Genomic DNA, 23,948 nt, shown 5'->3' with positions numbered 1-23,948 from the left:
GGTAATTAATTTTTAAAATTAATCATGTTAAAATATTTGACGCAATTAACGCGCATGCCCCGCTCAGACAGATTTAAATGACAGTAGTGTGAAATTCCCACATGTTGTGTTTTATGGAGTTTTGCCGCCCTCTGCTGGTGCTTGGGTGCGACTGATTTTATAGGCTTCAGCACCCATGAGCGGGCTACAACAATGGCGGGCTACTAGTTTATTTTTTGATTGAAATTTTTACAAATTTTATCAAAACAAAAACATTAAGAGGGGTTTTAATATAAAATTTCTATAACTTGTATTAACATTTATCTTTTAAGAACTACAAGTCTTTCTATCCATGGATCGCTTTAACAGAATGTTAATAATGTTAATGCCATCTTGTTGATTTATTGTTATAATAAACAAATTAAGTCCCTATGTACCGTATGTTGAATGTATATATCCATCTTGTGTCTTATCTTTCCATTCCAACAATAATTTACAGAAAAATATGGCATATTTTATAGATGGTTTGAATTGCGATTAATTGCGATTAATTACGATTAATTAATTTTTAAGCTGTAATTAACTCGATTAAAAATTTTAATCGTATGACAGCCCTACTATTAACCCAAGTAAATCAACAAATAAGTCGCGTTGGACTATAAGCCGCAGGATTCAAAATGAGGGAACAAAAAGTAGCGGATTATAGTCCAGAAATTACGGTAAGTGTCCAACACTTTTAGCTTTGTTTTGAAGATAGCAGTCCCAAGGCTATTTTGTTTGTATGTCCTTGTGCTACCTTAGGACAATGGAAAATAGCAGCCATGCTAAAACATTGACACTTTGGGCTTACATGTTGATTAATGTGCAATGTCCTAATCAATTAAACAATAATAATTTAAAAAAGAAAAAAAAGGCCTTGGTGCCACTACAATAGAACCATTTAAGGCTAACCCCCTGCCAAAAAAAGATGCTCACAGTTTGCTAAGTCAAAGCTGCTTTGCTAGCACACTGCTAGTGGCGTTCGTTAAATGTTTCACATCTGGGTTTTGTCTTGAAGGATTGTTTTTTTGCCTCTCCTGTCTTGTCTGTTTAGGTTTTCTTTCCACCTGTTCTTGTGCAATCCTCCCACATGTCCGCCAATCAGCTTCTTAATCCCGCTTGTGTCATGCCCAGGTGTTCCTTGTTGTCTCTTCTGTCTGCTTGTTTGTTTGTCACGTCCTGCACTGTCCCTGTCCGTGCTCTTTGTGTTCACTCATAGTCAGTTTTAAATCCTTGGGTATTGTTTGTTACTTTTATCTGTTTCCCAAGCCTTGGATTTTTACAGTTTCGATATTTTTTTTTTTAATTAAACATTTTTAATCACTACAGAAATTCCAAAGTTGACACTACAGAGATTGGACACAAAGCTGCTGTAAAGTGCCAGCACTAACAGCCACTAGCCTCGAGACCATCAACTGCATTTGGGAATTGATGAGGTTTCCGTCCCCAGCAATCTAAGAAGTTGAGGTTAGTGGACTTTATTTTTCTCTTCCTAGTAACTCATACCTGTCAACCCGAGGGTGTTGGCTATCTTACAAATAGTGACGTATGCCCTTACAAATTGGTGGCTAATCTTGCAACGTTGTATATAGCGTGCAATATGAAACAAAAATAAAACTTAAAAATAATAGGAATTTATTGGTAATATTGTAACATACAACCTGGTGCAATGAAAGAACAATATCTTCAGCTACATCATGATTACTAAAATTTTACAGTGACATTTCTTATAATTATATGTAGCACTTTTGGCAATTTCTATCATGTCTTGATGGCTGCACTTCATGGCACTTCAGCTCGCAATTCAGTTTGACTTGAAGGTAATTCATTAGTGTGTCCAATTATAAATAGTTTATTGATAAAATTAATTCACCGATGCAATCTTTGAGTCAGGGAACATTTCTTTTGCTAATTCTGAGAAGTGATGAGCAATAGTTACGGGCAAATTGTGTTCGGCAACAAATTGGCAGAATAAAATCTCCGCTTTCGTCACTTTCCATTCTGCAGACTTCATCTTTATGACCAGTGTTGTTGATCTTACTTTTAAAAAATAATTAATTTACAGTTACGAATTACTTCTCCCAAAAAGTGAGTTTAGTAACTCAGTTAACTGAATGTAAGAATAATTAGTTACTTGGCAAAGTAACTGGTTTTACCTTTCATGTTTTTTTTTTTCATTCAAAAAAAAATAAAAATAGTAACCTTTGCTATGTTTGGAAATCATTTAATGTTGTGAATCAACTGTAAAAGTTGTTTAAATTGCTACCGTTTTTGCATTAGTTCCCTTCTGTCTACTTCGACATGTTAAAGTTTTAAAACTGTTTCATCATTTAAAGATGGATTCAAGTCAAGATTTTGCCGATTTAAGAGTATTTTAGATAAAAAGTTACCTAAATTCGCTAGGAAGGTTCACTACAACAGAGCCTTTCTGAGACGTCTACTGCTTCAAAATGGCGGCTGTTTATTAACGCCGCCGTCTGTCATTTGGCATGTAGTTCTATAGTAGGCGTAGATTGTAGGCTGTCGGCTACAGTCAGAAAATATTGGAGCCATCTAGCGTAGCATCGCGTTTGCTAAGGCGTCACAACACTCTCAGTGTCTCTGACTTTACGCGCGTCATTCAACCAACGTAGTAACACACATTGTCTCGTCGCTGAAACGGTAACAAAATCCGAATGGAGAAAAAAAACCATACTGCACGGAAAACGTACAGATTTTGAACGTACGGCGTACACATTTAAAAATCAGTGCTCACTTGTACACATTACACCGAAACCGTACAACAGGGGTCCCCAAACTTTTTCCTGTGAGGGCCACATAACTCTTCCCTTCTCTGATGAGGGGCCGGGGTTAGTTTGTAACAGAAAAAGTGTGACGATTGCAGGCGTGCCTAAATGTAAATATTTATTGTTTTTCAGAAAGCAACAATCAAATAACCCTTTCTGAATTCTTCACGGAACAAAAGTAAATAAAATAAATATAATATAAATAATATAATATATAATAACTCTATTAATAACCAAATAATAAATAAATAAATAATAAATAATAACCAAATAACCCTCTCTGGGTTCTTCACAGAAAAAGCCAGGAAATAAATAACACAAGTAAAAAAATTTGAAAAAAAAAAAAAAAAGGGGGTGGGGGCGGACCAAATGTGGAGGCGGGCCGTATCCGCCCGGGGGCCGTAGTTTGGGGACCCCTGCTGTACAACTTGACAGGTATGGTAAATGTAGTGACCTGGTTATTTAAACGTAAATATTTTTGTGGTTTCATCCTAGATAGCAGACTGACGTTGAATAAACGTTGATTTTCAATCAAAATCATCAGGATGGTTGACATTGAAATTTTCGACAATATACAAGTTGAATCAACGTTGCAAATACTGATGATACCTGACAGTGACGTTGAAACAGCATTATCAGGTTAACATTGTTTTATAGTTGATGGAATATTGTTGACGAATAGTGGATTTTTGATTGCCCCGGGAAATTTGATTGAAAAGTCATCGGATGATGGATGAGCGGGAGTTACGGTCAAAAAATAGTTGTGTTCATGGTTGAGCGGGAAGACAGCATATCACTTCAACCGAGCTCCACTGGAAACAGCTCATTCAAGGATAGCCATATTTAAAAGTAAGCCTGTTGCTTTTCTTCAGAGCCTTTATCAGCAATGATGTCTTACAGTAGATTAAATTGCATTTGTCATCAAAGTTGTATATAAAACGGTTTGCCTGACACAACGTGACAAAGTTGCCGAAATTGTAAGAAACTGTGCATTTTCTGTGATTGGCATACAAGCGAAGACTTACTTAGCCTGAATGTTAGCTAAGTAGAACTTGGTTCGGGCAAACGTAATTCTTTTTCCAGTTAAAGTTATATTATCACTAGATATGACCCAATCGAGCTTTGTCTAAATTAATTTATTGAACACCGCAACAGTGTGGTCATTTTTCCATCGTAGCTAGCTAGCTACCTAGCTTGCTCCATTCCCATATGTAGCCCTAATTTGGTTTGAGATTGATTGGGAAACTCACGTCACCATAAAATACTGAAATATGTTAAACTAACCCATGATAACCTCTTGAATTCCTTGATATGAATTAACTGTGAATGCCGGATTAAATATTATCACGGATAATATTCAGCCTAGGTGTTTCATCTGTCTGTAAATAAAGCAGGACCTCAAAATATGGGCATATTTGAAAGCATTAATAGCATCATGGTTGAAAATGAAGGAAAACATAACACTGATTCAGCGTTGTTCCAATATTATTGATAATCGAAATGACGTTTAGTTTTTGTAAGGATTTCAATGTTGGACCGACATTAGTCAAGGGTGTAAAAGTGATGACAAATCAACGTCGAGTGTCAACGTTGATTCAATGGTATAAGCATAGGTGGAGACTTTTGGGAAAGGGGGGGCACAACATGTTGATGACCCCGAAATGCAGTGTCAGCAATAAAATGAACTTACAACAATATTTATAATAATAACTTGAAAATAAGCATTTTTTGTTTCCCATCATTTTTGAGGGGAATTATAAATCAGGCTGCTCAGGACAGCTATACTTTACCAAGATTGTCATTCATTGAATATGGTATGCTCGCCTGTGTTTAGTCAAATTTTGCACCCCATCAGAAATGGCATTTTTGTGTTAAAAATGGCAGCAAATACAGCGGTTACAAAATAAACACTGCAAACTTTCTTTAAATAAAGGAATATTTACTTACGTTTGATCATGGACGGACATATAGAAAAGTTCTCCTCAGACACATCCTGCCATGTTGGCTGCACACAAGAACTGCACGCCGCTCCCTCATTGTTTACGTCTTCGCCGTGTAGTTAAGCATTAATTTACGCTATATTTGTGTTGAACATGTATGTTTACGATGTTACTTGTTTATTTAGCACCTGTGGATAACATTGAGAGTCAAACTGAATGTAAAAGAGAGGTTATTCACCGCCACAACAGCTTTGGGAACAAAATATTATAAGGGTGCAAAATTTGGCAGAACACCGGTGGTGGCTCTGTTGTACAATTAGCGTCTATAGTGGGGCAAATTGAAACGCCGCTCACCATTTTAGCGGTGCTCTCTGGCTTTTCATGGTCCACATTTTCAATCCTTGGTTCTTGTTCAGTAGTTGTTGTCGCTTTTGAAAGCTTAGATTTGAAAAAAAAATTGTACAGTGCCCTCCATAATTATTGGCGCCCCTGAAAAAGATGTGTTTTTTAGCTTCTAATAATTTTTTTTAAATTAAAATGATATGGGACCTTAATGGAAAAAAAGAGAAAAAATCGAACCTTCAATACAAGTGCATTCATTAAGTGGGGAAAAAATCCCACATAAAGAAAAAAGGATTTGACATCAAATAATGTGTGTCACAATTATTAGCACCCCTGGTGTTAATACTTTGTACAACCCCCTTTTGCCAACAAAACAAGGTCTGGGGACTGAGATGGCCATGGGAGAAGCTTGATTTTGTGTATGGTGAACCATTTCTGTGTCGATTTGGCCATATGTTTAGGGTCATTGTCTTGCTGAAAGACCCAATGACGACCCATCTTCAGCTTTCGGGCAGAGGGCAACAGATTTTGATTTAAAATGTCCTTGTATTTCAAAGCATTCATGATGCCTTGCACCCTAACAAGGTTCCCAGGGCCTTTGGAAGCGAAACAGCCCCACAGCATCACTGACCCACCCCCATACTTCACAGTGGGTATGAGGTGCTTTTCGGTATGCGCATCTTTCGTGGCACGCCAGACCCACTTAGTGTTTGTTGCCAAAAAGCTCAATCTTGGTCTCATCTGACCAAAGCACACGGTCCCAGTTGAAGCCTGGGACCGTGTGTATTTTTGTGTGAGACCAAGATTGAGCTTAATAATTGTGACACACATTATTTGATGTCAAATATTTTTTTCTTTATGTGGGATTTTTCCCCACTGAATGAATGCACTTCTATAGAAGGTTGGATTTTTCTCTTTTTTTCCATTAAGGTCCCATATTATTTGAATAAAAAAAATATTAGAAGCTAAAAATCTTTTTCAGGGGTGCCAATAATTATGGAGGGCACTGTATATCCATTTTGCCTCTTCGTTCCTCAGGTGGTTTTGGCTAAGCAAAGCAAATGACCGTCTAAGGTGCTAGTTGTGTTACTTTGCGGGTTTCTTGAATAAAACAACTTCCTGAAAGAGTTGACGTTTTTTACTGACAGATCTTTAGTTACAGAACAAAAGAGAGGCATCAACATTAAAGGTCCACTGGCGGGCTTTTTATCAGCTGTCTCGAGCTCGCTGCGTGCGTATTTTTGACTTCCATGCAGGGCCGGCCTAGGCCATTTGGGGGCCCTAAGCAAAAAAATGCAAACGGGCCCATATTTTTGGCCCACCATTTCGTCACAGTGTACTGTGAAACCCATACATGCAATCCAATCCATACGTCCATATTTTGTATATTAATCAGATTTTGTTGCACTGCATACTTCAAACTTCTCACCCCAAATGATTGTCAGTACTTACAGTAGATAGCACCAAACCTTTTTCTAAAAGAGGAAAGAAAGAAGTTAAGGAAGAACTTTTGTTTTTTTAAGCTTGTAATCAAGTATCAAAACTCACAAAAGTCAAATAAAGCAAACTGCAGTAAACAAAATAGAATATAAATTAAACAATTGCCAGATTGGGGGCCCCCTAGTGGTCACGGGCCCTAAGCAGCTGCATAGTCTGCGTATAGGCTGGGCCGGCCCTGCTTCCATGTGCTGTGACGAGCAGACATTACTAATCGAACAGGCAGATACGATTTCCTCATATCATCACAATAGTGACATGATTTGTTCGAAAAATAATTTTGACACGTTATAATTTTTTTTTTCATTTCATTCATTTCTGTGGTTTGTGGCTTTACAGCTTTTATAGACAATATTTTACCGGAAAATTCTTAATTTTAAAATCATATATAATAAAGTAAATTACATGCAATGACACTTTTCGGCCACTGGGGGACCTGACCCCCCTGGCCCCGCCTTAAACTACGCTTATGGGTATAAGATTAACAGCGGAATGTTGATTCAACATAATTTTAACGTCGGTTTGCGATCTGGGAAGCTAGGATGCAACTCATCATTTCGAGGATATATAATTGGTGAATAAAATGTTTTTTGATCAATCCGATCTTTTTGCAAAGTATGTAAATATCTCATATTATAAAATAGACACCTGAGGCTTTTGTCAGGTCTTTAGGTGTGTTTTCAGATTTTTTTAAATGAAATATTGCTGGTGTGGCTTTCTCGAGTGCACTAATTAGTGCAGTATTTACAGAAGTGTATTAGGACTGCAGCTATCGATTATCTTAGTAATCAATTAATTTATCATTTAGTTTGTTCAAATAATCGTGTCATCGGATTAGGAACATTTAATGTGTTGCAGAATAAACTTTAGGAGCTAAATTACGAATACATCAACAAAAATATTAGCTCAGACAAAAACTTGCAACCTTATGTTGACCTTCATAGCAAGCAGTTGGATTTGGCCATGTTAAACGAGTTATGTCATATTCACTGTTGTCACTAGAGGGCAGTGTATCCACCCAGATCAATAAAACGAAGAGCAAACACTTTCAAAACAAACCCTTACAACGCCACTCTAATTAGATGGATCGCTGAAGAAGCTAAATTTGATTCGAAGCTTATTTTTTTCTAATCGAATTACTCGAGTTTAATCGATTAATCGTGTACCTCTCATCACCTTTTGGGATAATATGTAAATGATCTATGAGTAAACACGCTCACTTCAGAAGCTTTCGGGTTCTGTTTGAGTGTGCTTTTTGTAAACATATCGATCATAATTTGTCTGATCTTGAAGTTCCCCAAATTTGATAAACCAGAAAAAAATACCATGACTTGGCCAATTCCAATGCAAATATCTTTGGAGTTCTGGAAAGCTACTCAAAACCACAATCAGAACAGGCGGAAATCTCATATTTCATTTTTTGACCCAAGTTTTGATGATTTGTCTGACATTTTTGCGGCTAAAAGACATTTTTTCAAAAGTTGAAGACTTTTGCTCACGTGCTTGTTTTCCACTTCCAAAGCAGAAAAAAAAAGAAGCAGCGGCAAGAATGCGTCTCGCCGACTCTTAAAGAGACGGCGTGGATTATGTGCCGCGTTTAACCTCGCTCACCTCGCGGCTCACTAAAGCAAACAAATGGTAAAAGCGTGCAAAATGTCTGCAATGAAAGCCAGGCTGAGTAAACGGAGCGTAGTTTACAAGATGGCGGCCCGCGTTAATGCGAAACAGCTGAGGGTTTGGAAAGCGTGTCGCGGGCTGAGAAAAAGATAATTGAATCATCAGGAAGCTAAAATTCTGCTCATCAAAAACAAGAAAGTTTGGACTCTGAAAAACTATTTTAGAGAATTGTCAGCCACTGCGCAATTTGAACATTAACATTTGCTTGAACTCGAGAAACAAAATAAATTATTCAATTATGTGAATGTATAGAAATATTTTTAAACAACTGTTAAAGAGGTACATTGACTTGAGAACAACTTCAGGATCAAAAGGTTAAACCTTAAAGCAACACTTGGTAACTGTTCAGTTTTGGTCGATTTTAGCGATACCAGCGGACAAAAGCCTTAAGGAAGACAGCGTTTCCCATGAAGACCAGCGCACACCTGCACGGTGTTGTAAAATCATCAATCAATCAAAAATCAATCTCCCGGTCGCCTGCAGATGGATTAAACAACATTTCTGTTTCTAGCGGCTGTGTGAAGGATGAATAGCAATAAGGTAATGAATCCAGTTGTGGCTAAACAATAGCATATGACGGTTAGCAACTGTGAGGTTTAGTGTGGCCAAACCCCCTCACTCCACCCGAAATCGTCAGTGCTGGCGAGTTTTGGGGCGTCACGCCAGCGGGCGAAAGCTGGACTGATGGAAACATCAAGGCCAACTTGATGATGACTTGATTTACCGATAAATTTGACATAATTATTTTAAGATATAATATTTTCACGTTATAATTTCATGACTTGAATGTTAAATTTACGATTGTCACATGCAGCATGTTTAAAAAAAAACATGAAATTTCCATGTAGCCCGATGACGTTTTTCTTCATACACTGAGATTTTTACTGGTTTGCTTGACGTTTCACTCATTGGCCGCCATTGACGAGCATTGATGTCCAAATTGATTAGACGTCTTTATCCGGCCAAAAAGTGTCATTGAATGTAATTGACTTTCCTATTCAGTATATGATTTTAAAATTAAGAATTTTCCGGTAAAATATTGTCTATAAAAGTTGTCAAGCTATAAAACAAAAAACAAAAATGAATGAAATAAACGAAAAAACATTTTTATAATGGGTCAAAATTATTTTTCGAACAGATTATGTGACTAGCACCTTAGACGGTCATTTGCTTTGCTTAGCCAAAACCACCCGAGGACCGAAAAGGCAAGATGGATATACAGTGGGGCAAATAAGTATTTAGTCAACCACTAATTGTGCAAGTTCTCCCACTTGAAAATATTAGAGAGGCCTGTAATTGTCAACATTGGTAAACCTCAACCATGAGAGACAGAATGTGGAAAAAAAATAACAGAAAATCACATTGTTTGATTTTTAAAGAATTTATCTGCAAATCACGGTGGAAAATAAGTATTTGGTCAACACCAAAAGTTCATCTCAATACTTTGTTATGTACCCTTTGTTGGCAATAACGGAGGCCAAACTTTATATCTGTAAATCTTCATAAGCTTTTCACACTGTTACTGGTATTTTGGCCCATTCCTCCATGCATATCTCCTTTAGAGCAGTGATGTTTTGGGGCTGCTGTTGGGCAACATGGCCTTTCAACTCCCTCCTCACCCCGTGGCGTCAAAATGATAACAAGAACGGGAAGCAAAAATCCCAGAACCACACGGGGAGCCCTAGTGAATGACCTACAGAGAGCTGGGAGCACAGTAACAAAGGCTACCATCAGTAACACATTGGGCCGCCAGGGACTCAAATCGTGCACTGCGAGACGTGTCCCCCTGCTGAAGAAAGTACACGTCCAGGCCCGTCTGCGGTTCGCTAGAGAGCATTTGGATGATCCAGAAGAGGACTAGGAGAATGTGTTATGGTCAGATGAAACCAAAATAGAACTTTTTGGTAGAAACACAGGTTCTCTTGTTTGGAGGAAAAAGAATACTGAATTGCACCATACCCACTGTGAAGCATGGGGGTGGAAACATCATGCTATGGGGCTGTTTTTCTGCATTGGGATCAGGACGACTGATCTGTGTAAAGGAAAGAATGAATGGGGCCATGTATCATAAGATTTTGAGTGAAAATCTCCTTCCATCAGCAAGGGGATTGAAGATGAGACGTAGCTGGGTCTTTCAGCATGACAATGATCCCAAACACTCAGCCAGGGCAACAAAGGAGTGGCTTCGTAAGAAGCTTTTCAAGGTCCTGGAGTGGCCTAGCCAGTCTCCAGGTCTCAACCCCATTGAAAATATGTGGAGGGAGTTGAAAGTCCGTGTTGCCCAACGACAGCCCCAAAACATCACTGCTCCAGAGGAGATCTGTATGGAGGAATGGGCCAAAATACCAGCAACAGTGTGTGGAAAAGCTTGTGAAGAGTTACAGAAAACGTTTTGCCTCCGTTATTGCCAACAGAGGTTACATAACAAAGTATTGAGATAAACTTTTGGTATTGACCAAGTACTTATTTTCTACCATGATTTGTAAATAAATTGTTTAAAAACCAAACAATGTGATTTTTTGGTTTTTTTTCCCACATTGTCTCTCATGGTTGAAGTTTAACCATGTTGACAATTGCAGGCCTCTCTAATATTTTCAAGTGGGAGAACTTGCAGAATTAGTGGTTGACTAAATACTTATTTGCCCCACTGTACGTATTTTTTTTTCAAACCTAAGCTTTCAAAAGAGGCAACAACTACTGAGCAAGAACCAAGGATTGAAAATGTGGACCGTGAAATGCTAGAGACCACCGTCAAAATGGTGAGCGGAGTTTCAGTTTGCCTTACTAAAGACGCTAATTGTACAACAGCGCCACTGGTGTCTTGTCAATGTAGTTACCTCCGTCGAAAATTGTGTCCCCTGGCTGCTGGAGCTTGCACAAACACATTAGTTATGAGGGTTGTCGACTTCCAATAATTAATTGAAGCCAGAAGAGAACCACAGTTGTATATTTTGTACCAGGGCCGGCCCAGCCTATACGCAGACTATGCAGCTGCTTAGGGCCCCTGACCACTAGGGGGCCCCCAATCTGGCAATTGTTTAATTTGTGTTCTATTTTGTTTACTACAGTTTACTTTACTTGACTTTTGTGAGTTGTGAGACTTGATTACAAGCTTAAAAAATTAAAGTTCTTCCTTAACTTCTTTCTTTCCTCTTTTAGAAAAAGGTTTGATGCTATCTACTGTAAGTACTGACAATCGTTTGGGGTGAGAAGTTTGAAGTATGCAGTGCAACAAATTCTGATTAATATAAAAAATATGGACGTATGGGTTGGATTGCATGTATGGGTTTCACAGTACACTGTGACGAAATGGTGGGCCGAAAATATGGGCCCCTTTGCATTATTTTGCTTAGGGCCCCCAAATGGCCTGGGCCGGCCCTGTTTTGGACATCAACGTTTAATAAACTGGAGAAACTCCATACAGGACTTGAATTACAGTAAGAACAGTTAGGTCATCCTACAACTAAAACAGTGAAACATTGCCTTTTTTAATGTTCAGCAAGTATGTTACGGTATACGACAAAAACAAGTTTTTAAATTTTTTTATTTTTTATACGTCATGTTTTAAAACGTCGTAGATAACTACATCACCAAAACACAGAAATCGAGAAAATCAGTGCAGTGTAGTGGCTCCACCCAGACTGGGGTAACTACATTGGCACGACACCAGTGGGCGTACCATATTCAATGGATGACAATCTTGGCAAAAAGTATAGCCTAAGCAGCTTTAACTTATTATTATAAATATTCTATTCATTAAAAATTTTTGCTGACACTGCGTTTCGGGGTCATCAACGTATTGTGCTCCCCCTGCCCCAAAAGTCAAACTCCGCCCATGTTGGCGGCCAATGAGTGACCTCTATAACCTTCCCCCACTTGTGCGCTTCACTGTCATCTCACTAAACACTTGACAGAGTCTTTAATGTAATCTGGGATCATCCCATTCTGAGTTATTGCAGCGCGTCCAGGGAATAACCCCGCCCCCCCCAAAAACAACACAAGGCTTCTTTTCAACTTCTTCTCCTCGATAAAAGCTGAACAAACACGGCCGCACACTCGCAACAGTCCAGCAAAGATGAAGTTTTTTTTTCCCTCTCTCTTTTAAAGATGCTTGCTTTGAACCCTTTCAAAAATGGAGGTGGGCTTGAAAAATTTCCTTTTACTTAAACACCCATAAAAAGTCAAAACTAACCTGTTAGTGTTGAAGGCGTACATCTATTTAAGCATCCCAACAAATATAACAAAGCATTTCCCAAATTTTTTTTTTGTTGGTGGGGGGCGGTTTTACCCCAAATATTTATATATATATAAAAAAATAGCTCATTTTTGCGGCAACTCTGGTTCATTTGTCGACATCAATGGCAGCGAGTTAATAATAAGTTGAAAATGCAATTTCTGGAGAAATTGCGATGATAGCTTTGCTTTGACATGTAAACCACATGGAGTCACTTTTTGTTGATCTCAGGTGTACTTTTTGTTGATTTGGTGACATTTAAGGGTCACTCCTTGTTGATATTTTGACGTACATGGCCATCAATGGCATCGACTTACATATGCGTCAATGGAATCCTAGTACATTGGCATGAATAGAATTGACATGCATGGCAGTCAGTGGCAAGGACGTACATAGCTGTCAATGGCATGGATGTCCATGGTTGTATGTCAATTGCATGGACGTGCATGGTTGTCAATGGTATGAACTTACTTGGGCGCAAGTTTAATGTCCATGGGCTGTAATGGTAAGTTTTTGGTCAACAATCTCAACCACCTATTTTTTTTCTGGCATTGAAAATGAAGGAAATTGTGGTAACTAGAAAATGAATGGAAGGACATACAGTACATACATGGCCGTCAGTGGCATCCCTTCAGAAATGAACGGAAAAGTTTTTGGCAAATTTGGGGGGAAACATAAGTTTTTGGCAAATTCTCTATTGAACTTTTATGCCCTTTCCTGAAATTTTGAATGCATGATTTATGTGAATATAATAAAGAATATATGACTACATACATTCATTCATTCATTTTCCATGCCGCTTTTCCTCACGTTTTGAAAAAAATGTTTAAAAAAAAAACTTTTGGCGTGAACAGTAATTTTGGGGGGTCATTCAAAACATTCCCTGCCTTGCATGAGAATTGCGGTCAATTTTATATTCAAACGATGCCGCTGAGTCAAACGAATGGCGAGTGTCTTTATAAACTCTGGCACAACTTTTTTATATGTAGTTCGTGGCATCCAGGTGAGTATAATTAATAGAAAATAATGTAGGGCTACAGCTATCGATTACTTTAGTAGTCGATTAATCGATGAACTAGTTAGTTCAAATAATTGAGTAATCAGATAAGGAACATAAATAATTAGAATAACCTGAGCTGAGCCTCAAACGGTGTGAAAAAAATTAATAATAAATGAGGATCTAAGTGCAACAAAAGAACAATTAGCTAACTTACGTAGCAAAATTCCACTAACTTAAATGCTATAAAACTTTTATTTTATTTTATAATGTTCTTAACAAATGGTTCAAACACATATTACCACAAAAAACGGCTTAATGTACCGTACCAATAAACTAAATTATGAATGCATTAAAAAAACATGAGCTCAAACAAAAGCAGCTGGATTCAGCCATGTGAAATGAGTTATGTGATACTTTTGCCACTAGAGGGCAGTGTATCTGGCCAAATAAATAAAACTAAATGAGAACACTTTCAAAACAAACCATTACAACACCACTTTAATTAAACGAGTACCCGAAGCGGCAAAATTGAATTAGAATCTTTTTTCTAATCGAATTGCTCGAGTTAATCAATCGTTGCAGCACTAAAATAATGTACAGTTTTCCGGCTGAGTGTGTGTTATCACCCAGTTGGCGTTGTCCTTGTAGATAGATGCTACAAAATGTTTTCGTCTATCAATGTTCATTCAAAATAGTTGGGAAAACTTTATTTTTCGTTTTTTAATTTTACAGACGAAAACATATTTAGTAAACGTCGACTAAAACTAGATGAAATTAGCCTTGAGTTTTCATCCACAAAAACTAGATGACAAAAATATAAGACTAAGACTAATTAGTATTACTTTCCAAAATACAAAAGTGCTGCCAAAAACAACACTGCTGTGGACCAATAAAACTGGGCCGTAGTTTGGACAACCCGCTGACAGCACCTCGGACAGATGTACGGCACCCCCTTTCTCAGGCCGCCGTTGATCCCAGTCTCACGGCGGAGGACATTAAACGCTCCTGATTGATTGCGCAAATACAATTTTCCGCGTTATTATGCGGTTAAGCGCGCTTCGGCGTAATCATTTCCTCGGGATATTGAAAACAAACACATTAGGCCCCGAGGAATCCAGCAGGTGTCGGCGACCATAACGCCGAGGCTGTTTGACGGGCGCGTCGGCTTTTGGCGCGTCGGCGACGGGCCGTGTTTACTCAAAGGCCAGCTTCGCACGCGGGCTTCTGGCGAGCGGCGCGGTGGTCCCGTGATCCGCCTGACCCGCGGCATGTGTTTTCACTTTCAGTCTGTGATCTGGGGCGGCCCGCCGACGGGGAGGCCCGTACAAATTGAACGCTAACCATTTGCAGGCCGCCCCCCCACCCTCGAGAAAATATGCCCTCAAAATTCGGCACAGCACAGAGGAGAGCTTCGTAACGACATTGCTGAATTCGAGCCATTGACCGTGATTGACATCCAACCGGATTGGACCGCACTGAAAACAGAGTTCAAAGGGCTTGGATGTCTATTGCCGTCAGTGACATTTTATGAGTTAATAAATTTCAGGCTAAAAGGTCTTAAAATAGACCTTTTAACATGACTAATTTAATGTTAAAACGTGATCAACTTAACGATGACGGTAATGACTTGCAATTTAACGATGACGGTAATGACTTGAAGACTATATTCATGTCATAACGTGATAAAATTAATGTTATGATGTGATAAATTTAATACTAAAGTTAATGACTAAAGAACGAATGATAAATATGTCATAACATGATAAAATTATTGTTATAACATGATAAACGATGAAGTTGATGACTAATGATAAATTTCATGTTATAAAGTGATAAAGTTAACTTTTTAATGTCATGAATGTCACCTTTTAATGTGCTAAATTTAGCATGTTACTTTTACATATGATGAGAAAATTAACTTTTTGTCTTTATTTAATGTGATAAATTTCACGTAATGACATCGAGTTTAACATTTTCACCTGATGACTAATATTATGACCTAATGCATGATACAATAATGCTTATATTTAATGTTATCACTTGATGGCTAACAATAAATTTGACATTGTAACGTCACAAATTTCATATTATGAGTAGTACACTACAAGGTAAAATTGACCTTTTAACATGACAGATTTAATGTTATAACGTGATACATTAACAATGAATTCAAGGACTTGATGACTAATGATACATTTCATGTCCTTTTATAACATGACTTTATGAATTTCATGTCATTATAATGTTATGACTTAAAAAATTTAACATGAGAAATTCCACATTATAACGCCATTAATTTATTAGTAAATAGAATATGAAAAAATTCCCATTGTAACGTGATGACTAACGTCATGACTTAATAAATATGTGATAATATTATAACTGGATGGCCAACGATAAATTTAATCAGATAAATGTCACTTTTTTCAATTACCGTAATTTTCGGACTATAAGCCGCTACTTTTTTCCTTAATTTTGAATCCTGCGGTTTATAGTCCAGTGCAGTTTATTTGTTGATTTATTACGGGGTTAATAGGTAACACTTTATTTGACAGCGGTGTCATAAGCCCGTCATAACTATAACATGACACTATCATGGGCATTACTGAATGCTTATGACGGATGTCATGAAGTGTCATCCGGAAAATTACGTCGCTAACTCCATTTATGTCCATCTCGGATCTTTTACATCCATTCAAAAGTAAGATAATTTGCCAGATAACACTAAATAACATCTGTTATAAGCATTTATTAATGCTTATGACAATGTCAGGTCATAATTATGATTGTCTAATGACAGTCTTAAGGTGCCACTGTCAAATAAAGTGTTACCAAATACTATAACTAGCAATTAATGAAACAACTAGAACAGTAACTGAAGAAATAATTCGCACGGAACATGATTTTTGATTGTTATTTACATCTGTAGTGCTGTAATGCATGCTAGGAGGCATGTTGGACAACAACAGTGTTGGCAGCAGTTGGCAGCAGAGGTTGTCTCCCCCAAGGTAGCAGTGATGGCCAAATGAAGGTTCTTGAAGCAATGGTGGTTCATTTGTTCTGATGACAGTCATTTGATGCCGCTGTCAAATAAAGTGTTACCGGTTAATATCTTTTGGTGTAAATATCTCATAACAGAGTGAGGACAGCTGCGATTTATAGTCCAGTGCGGCTTATCTATGAACAAATGACGTTTTGGTGTCAAATTTGGTAGGTGGCGGCTTATAGTCAGGTGCGCCTTATAGTGTGAAAATTACGGTAACTTCACAATTTCACTTGAGGTTGTTTTAGGCATGTTGTAAGGAACAATGAAAACAAAATGGAGGACTATTTCCTTCAAAAATATTTTATTACACCTTCCTGACTGAACTGTAGTCTACAACTGCACTGTTTTAAGTACATAGTTTTTAATAAATGTATAAAACATAAAAATAATTTCTCAGTACACAAATCAGACAAAAGTCCTGTTCATTCAAATAAAAAAAAAAAGGTTGACGTTCTTTTTTCTTGTTGGCAAAGCGCTGATAAAAATTGTGTCAATGACTCATTTATTTTCTTTAAACAAACTATACAACAAAATCGAATGAGGCGGTAGACTGTAATGAATCAGTTTTCTTTATCAAACAGTTGTTAATAAATGCAACCAATTTCAAAGCACTCTCTCCTCTGGGACAAATTACAGTTTGAATGGGAGTTTGTGTTCAAGGGAGACTTATACGAATGGGTTTGTGTGTGTGGTGTATTTATAAAAGAATTGAGACAACTTTATTAATAGTAACTCAAGTGCGAATATGTTTCTCGAAAACACAATACAAACGGATACTTAAGACACTGATTAGCATAATCGCTAACTAGCTTAGCACTCTGTGCTATAAGTATACAAACAATACAAATGGAATTAAGTACTCACCATTGACGGAGGCACACTGGATCTGGCAACCAGAGGTGGGTAGAGAAGCCAAATATTTTACTCAAGTTAGAGTAGTGTTACCTCAAAATAATACTCAAGTAAAAGTAAGAGTAGTCATCCAAAACAATGTACTCAAGTAGAGGTAAAAAAGCACAAAGTTATCTATAACCTATTTCGTAACCACATTAAGCCAAAGATATTTAAAAAAAAAAAAAAAAAAAAAAAAAAAAAAAAAAATCATTGAATTCCGGCGAGAGAAAAAAATACAGGAATTAAACATTATTCATCCAAAGAGCATGAGTGCCCTCATGTGGAGAAAACAGCTATCCTATTATGAAACTAAAAGGATCATATCTCCAGTTTTCCGTGGTCAATCGGTGCCAAATAAAAACTGGGAGAGAAGTTGAAATCGGTGCTGTGATTGTTGTTGGGACGTCTCATTGGTGAAATCGGTAGAGCCCCTGTTGGCGACTCTGGCAAAAAAGAATTAATGTGATGAATAAAGAGGAAAAAAGTAACCAATAGTGTAGCCCAAAGTAGTGGAGTAAGAGTAGCATTTCTTCACAAATCTACTCAAGTAAAAATATGGCTTAGTAAAACTACTCTTAGAAGTTTTTTTCAAATAAGTATTCAAGTAAATGTAACGCGTTAGTACGCACCTCTGCTCATAAGCGGAGTTTAAGGGGGGGAAGGGGGTCCAGGCCCCCCTGGTGGGCCAAAATGTGTCACTGGATGTCACTGACGTTCCTATATATATAAAAGTTGTAAAGTAATAAAACAGACAACAAAAATGATTGACGTAAGACATTTATAAAATGGGTCAAAAAGATTTTTCGAAAAGATCATGTGACGAGCACCTTAGACAGTCATTTGCTTTGCATATTATTTTCAAAAAACAAAAACAAAAAATTAGGGGAGGACATTTTTATTTTTCAAATGATTTTTTTTTCTTTGTATGAAAATATATTTTTTTGATTGAAGCAACTTTTTGAGGGATTGAATGATTGAGACACAAATGTGACACAAAAGAATTGCTAAAATCAAAGAATTTTTTTAAATGAAAATTTAAGTGTTCAAATGCAAATATTTGAGTCTCATATTTTTTCGCATTCAATAACTTTTTTTCTATGATTGAAATTTTTCTTTTCTTTTTTTTTTTTTGATTGAAGTGATTTTTCTTTTGTAAATATATATATATTTTTTGAAGCAACTTATTTTTTGATTGAATAATAAAGACACAAATGTCCTAGGGAAAATGTGGTCCAAACGCAAAACAACATTACTTCAATCAAAAAGTTGCTTCAACCCAAAAAAATAATGACTTTAATCAAAAAAAAAAAAAAAACAAAAAAAAAAAATAATAATAATGATAAAAATAATTTAAAAAATCCAAAGAAAAATAGCTTTCAATTGCATTTTTTTGAGTTTCAAATTTATTTTTGCATTCAAACACATTTTTTTTTTTTGATTGAAGTGACTTTTTTAAAAATTGAGACTATATTATTGATTGACATATTTTTTTGTTTTTTTTTTTAATTTTTGATTGAAGCAACTTTTTTTCGGATCAAATATGAAGACACAAATCTACCTCCATATGGCTCCGCCCAGGGGATACAATTTTTGACTGGGGTAACTACATTGGCACGACACCGGCGGGAGTACCATATTCAATGAATGACGATCTTGGCGAAAAGTATAGCTGTCCTAAGCAGCATGATTTAGAATTCCCCTCAAGAATGATGGGAAACAAAAAACACTAATTTTCAACTCATTATTATAAATATTCTTGTAAGCTAATTTTATTGCTGACACTGAGTTTTGGGGTCATCAACATGTTGTGTGCCCCCCCCCCCCCCCCCAAAAGTCAAACTTCGCCTATGCCTCTACTAACAACACACAACACAATCTAACGCTAGACACTTTGTAATATTATTGATTCAGCAACCCAACCTGAGTGTAGCAGTGACCTCTCTCTCTTCACTTTCATCACTGGCGCGCATATTTAACACAAACAAGGGCCCAAATGGGACTGCTCACAGCTGCCGGCAAATATCGCAAATCAAATTTGTTGGCAAAATCGGAGTGTGAGTAATTTTGGCTGGGACCAGGAGTGATTGGGGGGATTCCTTGTGACGGCGCCCCCTGTCGGCTCGCGCCCATATGCGGCGCATTCGCTGCTCAACGTGTAGTTGCGCCGCTGGGGAGACGGTCCAAATGGATTGGACGTCTATCGCCGTCACTGGCATGGAAACATGCGTTGAAACAACGGGGCCCCGCTGGTATTTGCTTTGATGGGCCTTGGTGGAGGCGCAGCGCTTATTTGTTCAGCAGCTGGGAAAACACAGGCAGCCCGACTGCATTAGAGCTCATTTTGAAACATTTAGAGGAGACGGACGCGATGTTGATGTCACGTATCCAAACACACACACACACACACCCACACACACAGTTAAGATGATTTGCTAGTATCAGAAGATATTTGGACAGTGTGTGACGGTTGCTTGCTGGTCCAAATGTCAAAAGGAGGAAAACCTGGATGAAATATTGGTCAGATGAGGGGCCCGAGGGACTATAGATTGAGAAAAGTTTCATTTATTATCTCATTTTATTAAAAATATACACAGTACACACCTTATTTATCCTATTGTTTTAGAATCCCTGGCTTAAGATAGCGGATGAAATTTAGCAACTATGCTAACTCCGGCGGATGAAATTTAGCAACTATGCTAACTCAGGCATATTTATATTGACAATTTTTTTCTTTTTACTACTTGTGTATTGATCAACGTGCATTGACCTAATCAAATACAGAAATGAAATGAAAGTTTAACATGAGCCATAACTCAAGAATTGAGTATATACATCGGCTCACCAAAATAAAAGTGGGACAGAATGCGCAGCACTATATGGCGAGGGTTGTAAGTGATCCGTTTTATAAATTTAAAATTAATTAAAAATGAAATTTCCCTCTTTTTTTCGTGGATGTTATATATATATTTTTTCATTATTAAAAAAACAAACAATTGTAAAAAAGCTCATTTTTTCAAAGTTTTTGTTTTATTATCAATAGAAAAAAAAAATCTAAAATTCATTTGAGATAGTAATAAATAATTAACATAATCATGAATAATTTGAGATGTCATTTCTGCTATCAAATGGAGTCATTCTAAATCATTTCAGACATCTTTTCCCGAAAACCAAAAAAATAAGTGGAGCAAATGTGTTGTCATTAGTCATGCAAAAAAAAAGAAAAAAGAGGACACAAATGTGCGGTTTGTGTCTTTCCCTCATTTGCTAGCCGCGAGCTATTTTCAGAATTTTTATTTCTTTGCGGTCACCAAAAGCCTTTGTCAAGTGTTTCTTGCTTTTCTTTTCTTTTTTTTCGGGACCACCTTCTGGGCGACACCGCCTTCTAGCCGTGACTTACGAGCCGTCGACACAGCGCTAACCGACACTCATCCGGCGCGATCCTCGGCTTGGCAAAAACCATAATTAGGCGCCGCCAATATGGGAGCATCCGTCAGCGTGTCGAGCGCCTTCAAAACAACCCGAAAAAATGCTCCAAACACGAGAGGACGTGTAATTTATTTCCTTCCGCGAAAGCCGCAAAGGGACCTATCAATATCGGTTTTGATTTGTGGCGTGGCGTGACGCCATCCCTTCTGCGCTCTTATTTTCTTAGCCGCATCTTTTAAATGTTAGGACTTTTGCATGATGTCATTTCCCCAAATTCCCACCCCCCCGTGCTGTTTGTTTATTACAATGTGACACTGAGAGTGAATGTGCTTCATCCTTGGGTGCAATTTCCTCAAATCTGAAGGGACCGTTCAAATTTATTAGACAGAAATAATTAGAAATACATCTAAATTGGGAGGGATTCATTCAAAAAATTACACAAATTTTTACAAAATAGACAAAGAGGACTGGCGGTTTCAGTGCTAATAATGGCAATTGACATCTGATCCATTTGAACTAGAAGGAATAAGTATGTTGGTTCAACCTTAAAAGCAATTTCCAGATCCCTGAACTAGATTTGATCGGTTCAATCTTTTGGAAAAACAAAAGATCATTTAAAAAATATTCAAATAAAATAAATGAAGTATTTACATCATAATTTTAAAAAATGCCAAATACAATGATTTGTTTTTATAGATGTGACATCATCAAATAATATTTACTGTATGTCAACATTAAACTGTTTGACAAATTCCTTCTCTTGTTAATCGGACATTTTACAAATAAAATTCATTTTGGTCCTCCTAATTGACCTAAAATGTCTAATTACCAAAATACTGTATTTTTGGGAGTCACACATTTTTCATGGTTTGGCTGGGCCTGCTTTTATACAGTGGTACCTCTACTTCCGAAGTAAATTGGTTCTGGACGTAGTTTCGTAAATTGGAAATTTCTGTGAGTAGAGACGTGTTTTCCATGTACACTGTTGGCCAAAAGTATTGGCACCCCTGCAATTGCAATTACAAATGATTTGGTAGTAATATCTTCATTTATTTTGCTTGCAATTTAAAAAAAAAAACACAAAAGAGAATGGGAAAAAATAAATTAATCATTATCATTTTACACAAAACTCCATAAATGGGCCAGACAAAAGTATTGGCACCCTTTGAAAAATTGTGACGATTCTATAATTTGTGTAATTGACAGCACCTGTTACTTACCTGTGGCACATAACAGGTGGTGGTAATAACTAAATCACACTTACAGCCAGTTAAAATGGATTAAACTTGACTCAACCTCTGTCCTGTGTCCTTGTGTGTACCACATTGCACATGGAGAAAAGAAAGAAGACCAAAGAACTGTAAAATTGTGAGGAATGAATGAAATTTTGTTGTCATCATCATCGGTATCATTGACAATCATTTACAATTATAAAATGTGGTATGATTTGCCCGAAGGAACTGAAGAAGAAGACAAAGGCGGACGGGAGGAAGCATATGCTTATCAGTTTCCCGTCCCCCATACAACTAAAGATGCACATTCAGACATGGTACATACATCAGATGGCCACAAAACTGGACAATAACACAATCAACAATCTGGGTTTAGTAACTCAGAGTCCAGTCAAGCAGCTCGATTAATTTCAGGGCGTACAAGGTTATGGCTTTGTCATGTCCCTGACATTTTTGCATTTGTTTGCTGTGGGAACATTTTGTTGTGGCTATGTGTGTGGCAAAAGTGATTATGTGTTATCACAGCTGGTGTGAGCAGCGACTCAAAATGCTTTTCTTATAGGTCTCTAGAACTAGAAGCATAGGAAGCATGGACAATCTCAAGGCTACAAGTCCATCTCCAAAAACCTGAATGTTCCTGTGTCTACCATGCGCAGTATCATCAATATGTGTAAAGCCCATGGAACTGTGGCTAACCTCCCTAGATGTGGACGGAAAGGAAAAATTGTCGAGATATTTCAACGAAAGATTGTGCGGCTGGTGGATAAAGAACCTCGACTAACATCCAAACAAGTTCAAGCTGTCCTGCAGTCCAAGGAAACAACAGTGACAACCCGTACTATCCGTCGGCGTCTGAATGAAAAGGGACTCTAAGGTGGGATACCCAGGAAGACCCCACTTCTGACCTAGAGAAATACAAAGCCCAGGTTGGAGTTTGCCAAAACTTACCTGAGAAAGCCAAAACGTTTTGGAAGAATGTTCTCTGGTCAGATGAGACAAAAGTAGAACTTTTTGGGAAAAGGCATCAACATAGTTCAAAGGACAAAAAAACAAGGTATTCAAAGAAAAAAACACGATCCCCTCAGTCAAACAAGGCAAAGGTTCCCTGATGTTTTGGGGTTGCTTTGCTACCTCTTGCACTGGACTGCTTGACCATGTGAAGGGCATTATGAAGTCTGAAGACTACCAACAAATTTTGCAGCATAATGTAGGGCCCAGTGTGAGAAAACTGGGTCTCCTTCAGAGGTCACTGGTCTTCCAGCAGGACAATGACCCGAAACACACTTCAAAAAGCACTAGAAAATGGTATGAGAGAAAGCACTGAAGACTTCCAAAGTGGCCAGCAATGAGTCCAGACCTGAATCCCATAGAACACCTGAGTAGAGATCTGAAAATAGCACCCTTCAAATCTCAGAGACCTGAAGCAGTTGGACAAAGAAGAATGGTCTAAAATTCCAGCAGAGCATTGTAAGAAACTCATCGATGGATACCGGAAGCGGTTGTTCGCAGTTATTTTGTCTAAAGGTGGTGCTACCAAGTATTAGGCTGAAGGTGCCAATACTTTTGTCCGGCCTATTTTTGGAGTTTTGTGTAAAATGATAACGATTTCATTTTTTTTTACCCTATTCTCTTTTGTGTTCTGTAATTGCAAGCAAAATACACAAAGATATTACTACCAAAGCATTTGTAATTGCAATCAGTTTCTGGGAGAAATTGAGCATTATCTGACAGAGCTGCAGGGGTGCCAATACTTTTGGCCAGCAGTGTAAATCCCCTAATCCATTCCAAGCCCTCCAAAATTCAGACATAAATCTTTTATAATGCATAAAAATGCATCAAAACATGTAACAAATACA

At 37.6% G+C, this 23,948-nt stretch overlaps 1 protein-coding gene across 1 annotated transcript in view; it reads left to right on the top strand.

Moving 5' to 3' along the window:
• The first annotated feature begins 1,295 nt into the window (after positions 1-1,295).
• The window catches only part of btf3 (basic transcription factor 3), a 107,896-nt gene continuing 85,243 nt past the window's right edge, over positions 1,296-23,948 (top strand). The window contains exon 1 of the mRNA XM_057818471.1: positions 1,296-1,485. The gene's annotated coding sequence lies outside the window, so the exon portion shown is untranslated. The remainder of the gene's footprint in view (positions 1,486-23,948) is intronic.

This window comes from Corythoichthys intestinalis, chromosome 17 (assembly GCF_030265065.1).
Source record: "Corythoichthys intestinalis isolate RoL2023-P3 chromosome 17, ASM3026506v1, whole genome shotgun sequence".
Classification (NCBI taxonomy): Eukaryota; Metazoa; Chordata; class Actinopteri; order Syngnathiformes; family Syngnathidae; genus Corythoichthys; species Corythoichthys intestinalis.
The sequence above is the reverse complement of the archived record's forward strand: the minus strand, read 5'-3'. Positions and strand labels throughout refer to the sequence as shown.